Below are 4,907 nucleotides of genomic sequence, written 5' to 3'. Positions count from 1 at the left end.
AGTTACCAGACAGGCATCATTGTGGAAAGATGCTGGTCACCTCCTCTGGGTGTTGGATGAACACAGAGGACTGTCCTCTTATGGGCAGAGGGATTGAGGGGGCACTGAACTCTGTGACAAAGTTGGCCTCTGAAGGACCCTCGCCATTGTTTTCTGACTGACCACAGAGTGTATGCATTTCCTGTTTCCCTGGGGGCTCAGGCTCCAATACCTTCATTAGCAAACATTGAACTTGCTCTTTGACCCTAAGGCAGTTGTACATCCTTAGGGACCAGGCCTCTAGAGAGACCAGTCGGGAGGCCCAGGCCCTTGCTCTGCAGAGCCAAGTTGCACATCCTGTGTCCCCATCCCTGCTTCCCCACATTTCACCTAACTTGCACTCACGCCTGAGCTGCCCTTCTCTACCTGGGATCCAGCCTTCCTTCAGCTACAACAATAGCAGTTCTGGAGTCTAATTCTAACTATATTGAATCATAGGTTTGTTTTTGCTGTGGGTAATTAAATATTTTTTTAATATAGCTAATACTTTGCCAAAATGCATTTAGAGCAGTTTTACTCTGAAAGTCACTGAATGTTGCATGAATCTTAATCTTTATTCTATGTGTTTATTCTCATTTGTGATTTACAATTAGTTATGACTGATCAACAGAGACATATTCTTCAATCCCTTTTAAGAGTTTCATGATTGCTGTTTCAAATATCACTAAAGTTCCAGGGTACATTTTTCACTATATGAAGGAATTGTGGGTTGAAATTATGATTAATTATTAGTAGAGCCTTGAGATAATGCCTCACTGACAAACAGTGTTGTGCTGATTTTTTGATCCTAGTCACAGTGAGAGTTCAACCACAATGAATAGGTGGAGACAGTGTCTGTGTTAGTGGCTAAGTACAGATATTTTATCACTAGTGAATTGAATATTTTCATATGTTCATCAATATAGTTCACTAAGTCTTAACTCTTTCTGCCTGAGCTTGTTTTCTTAAATCCATCACAATTTTATATATTATTTCATTCCCATGAATCAAGGTAGCATTGTGGTATTGTCCTTTACTGCTTTACCTCCATTAATTTCAAGTACGTGAGATAATAAAGAATATATGAAAAGGCATGGTTGATTGCAGAAAATTACAAATAATCAGAAAAAACTTGATCCTATGAATAGGGTACCTTTGGGATTAAAAAACTTCATTCCTACAAGGAATGCACTTTAACTGACTTAGAGGTACCATCTCTAAGACAGATGATATTAGTGCAAGGTTAGACAGGACAGTCCTAGGGTTTAGAAAAAGTCTAGAAAACATGAACTCATAAGTGAGCTGCTTCTTTATTTTCAAATTGGCATTACAGTAAATGCATATTTTGATTAAAAAGGTACAAAGTACTGAAAATTATTCTGATTCCATTCTTACATCACAGGCAAAAGCAAATCTCATGTGGAACCAACCCTGAATGGTAAAGGCAGGTTATATCAGTCCTACTGAGGCAAAGTTGAGGTTTCAGTGTCAAAAACTATTGAGGACTGTGATGATATGGAGTCATTAAAATATAAGAAAAGTCAAACATTTGAGAGCATCTATTAAATACCACAAAACCCAAGAAAAAAGCAGAAATGTGAATGAAGAATTAATTTACAATCTATACAAAAAAGACTGATATTATGGTTATATAAATAGCTACTAGATGTTAGGAAATATGAAATATTTTGAACACACATGTTTCAGTCAAGAGAATATAACTGATCAATATTATGTGAAATGACTCTGAAGCTTGTAAGAGAGTTGTACAGTAAGTGAGTGATGCTTCACAGCCTTAGGTGTTCAGGTAAGTGAAATGTGTGGGGATGACGTGGAACACCAGGAACATGCCACTAGGAAGGTACAAGGGAGGAGTCACTTAGGAAATAACTCTCTGGAGCTTCCCAAAGGTAGAAAGTTACCCTGCTATAACCAGTGATTCCAACCCAAGTGTGTGATTAAATTTCATTTCTTTCCAAAGGACACAGAGAATATTCAGACAAATATTCAAATTAAACATCAGATAAAGATACTCATATGTCATCAACATCACAAATACTTAATTTTAGTACCACAAAACACAATTTAAAATATGGAGTTTGAAATTGAATAAATAATTGCTGAACACAACAGAACAGATTTGAAGTATGACATGGGAATTACAGTAACACATGGAATTCCCTTAGAAAATTTAAAATTTACCAAAGAAGTACAGAAAATACATTTATGGAATATATAATCCTACAGAGTGATAAAAATACACCACAGTCTTGTAAAATGGCAGTTTTCTAGATTAATAATGATCAAATACTGGGTACATCAATGAGATCTCCATCTCCACGGTTACCACACCTCCTTTTCTCCTGTCTTCTCCAATTCCTTCTCTCACTGGAAGCTTGTAATTACACTCCATACATCCAAGAGAAGATCCTCATTTGTCGAATGATTAATATTCATGCGTTTATAGAATAAGCTAATCATAAGCCTTGGGACAGATTCTGGACACACTGAGGTCACTATTTAACCCACTACAGAGAGGCAGTCTGGTAGATTCCTGGAAAATGTATGTGTATATTGGTCAATAGACAAATAGGAAACACATTGAATCTTCTGTATTCAGCATCAAGTTTAGGAACAATACCTGAAATTGTTGCTACCACCTGGTGTCTTGGAAGGCAAGTAGTCCTAGGAGGAGGCGACCTGTGGACATATAAGAGGAGGACATATACAAGTCCTACTCTGCTCTGTACATTTCCTATCTTAGAAGTCCTTGTAAGAAAAGGTAACACTCTTTGAAGTTAGAACATATCAGTGTTAGACTGTACTTATTGTAGTAGTACTGAATGACAGCTTCACTGATAAGTATCAACTCTCTCCCAATCATCTCAAAAGACTGATATTATCTAATTAAGTGAAGTTTATAGGCAATGAATCTGAGTGTAGTGGACACTTTTTTTTTTCTCAGAAGAATGTGAATTTCAAAGAAGTGGTCTTTGTATTTACTTCTGAGGTCTTGCAAGTTCTTCAGTAAGACTACCATAAAGATGAAATTCTCAAGGCTTCAATCAAGCAATTAGGTGGAATCTATTAGCTAATATCACCACAGATTTGCTTAAATATTTTCCTGTCCCTTTCATCCATCACCAACTTTTCTAAGTGTGTACCAGAACAACATTTTCTAAAACCTGTATCCCTCCTATAGGTTCTACTTCTGAGAATCTGCAGGAAAGAACTTGTGTTTTAACAATGGAAATCATGGGTCCAAACAAAAGACCCACACAAAAACCAAAATCGGGTTTCAAGTCACCTTAAAATGTACCTTGTCATTACATTGTTTCACGATTTTAGATGGAGCTTGGGCCAGAGTATCATGCATTCATGACTCCCTAGGAATCCTGTCACTTCAGCTTACTCTAGAAAACTAAATACAAAGCAAATGACTGATCACAAAATAGAAGTTAGCCTACTGATCAGCTTCCTCATTGTCTCCTTCAAGTTCCTGTTCCTCAGGCTGTAGATGAAGCAGTTCAGCATTGGAGAGATCACAATGTACATCACTGAGGCCACTGCAGTCTTCCCTGGGGAGTCAATCACTGCAGCCCTAATGTACACCCCAAAAGCTGTCCCGCAGAACAAGGAGACAACAGACAGGTGAAACCCACAGGTGGAAAAGGCTTTATGCTTCCCTTCTGATGATGGAATGCTCAAGATAGAGGACAAAATGTGAATATAAGAGAAAATGATTCCAGAGAGAGGAAGACCAGCAAATATGCAAGTTTCAACATATATCAAGATGTTATCAATGAGTATATCAGTGCAGGTGAGTTTGATGATCTGAGGTAGTTCACAGAACAAGGTGGGAATCTCCAGGTCTGTGCAGAAGGACAGCCTCAGTATCATCAGAGTGTCAAACAAAGCATCAACAGTGCTTATGGACAGAGATGTCAGAACAAGAAGGACACAGAGGCAGAGGTTCATGATGGTTGTATAACTCAGGGGGTGACAAATGGCCACATAGCAGTCATAGGCCATAACTGCAAGAAGAAAATTTTCCAAGACAGCGAAAATTATGACAAAGCAGACCTGGGGAGGCAGCCTGTGTAAGTTATGCTCTGGTCCTGTGTTTGGATATTTAGCAGCATCTTTGGGATGGTGCTTGTAATGAAGCAGATGTCATTCAAGGAGAGACTGCAGAGGAAGAAGTACATGGGTGTGTGGAGGTGGGAGTCAGAGTAGATGGCTAGGATGATTAGCAGCTTTCCCAGGATGGTGACCAGGTACATGGACAGGAACAGGTTGAAGATGAGAGGCTGCAGTTCTGGGTCCTCTGTCAGTCCCAGAAGGAGGAATTCTGTTCGGTTTCTTATTTCCATGGTGTTGAAGATTCTGATGGAAATGTTGGGGATGAACAGATAATGAAATGTTTGGGTAGTTGCAGCCTAATTTGCATTAGTGATAGAAATGAAGAGGAACTGTGGGTGATGGACCAGCAATCTGTGCTTCAGCAAGCCCTTCGCATGACCCTTATGTATGCTGAGTGTTGAGAACCTGTTCATTATACACGAAACCTTCTCTGTGGCTGGTAGTGTAATCCAGTGAATGTTCAGATGTTTTCTCTGTTACTTTCTTCCTCAGCCCTTCTTCAATTACAACAATTTTGCCTCTAATCTCTTTATATAAAATATTTTCCTTGTGCTGTTTCATTTGCTATTCTGAGTGCCTAGATAGAAACAATTTCAAAGACATGCTATTCAGTCAGAATTATCCTCTGCCTTTAAAAATGTCATGAATGCAGATTTGAAATCTTTGTCTAATGCAATGGTTCCTTAGCCTTATATTGCTTCAAAATCACCAGGAAGTCCTCTCAAATTGCAGATGTGTTAGTTCCT

At 38.6% G+C, this 4,907-nt stretch overlaps 1 pseudogene; it reads right to left on the bottom strand.

Moving 5' to 3' along the window:
- Nucleotides 1-3,462: 3,462 nt before the first annotated feature.
- Nucleotides 3,463-4,226, bottom strand: LOC124967901 (olfactory receptor 7G2-like; annotated as a pseudogene).
- Nucleotides 4,227-4,907: the final 681 nt, after the last annotated feature.

This window comes from Sciurus carolinensis, chromosome 17 (assembly GCF_902686445.1).
Source record: "Sciurus carolinensis chromosome 17, mSciCar1.2, whole genome shotgun sequence".
NCBI lineage: Eukaryota > Metazoa > Chordata > Mammalia > Rodentia > Sciuridae > Sciurus > Sciurus carolinensis.
Note: the sequence above shows the minus strand (reverse complement) of the source record. Positions and strands in the feature narration are given on the sequence as shown.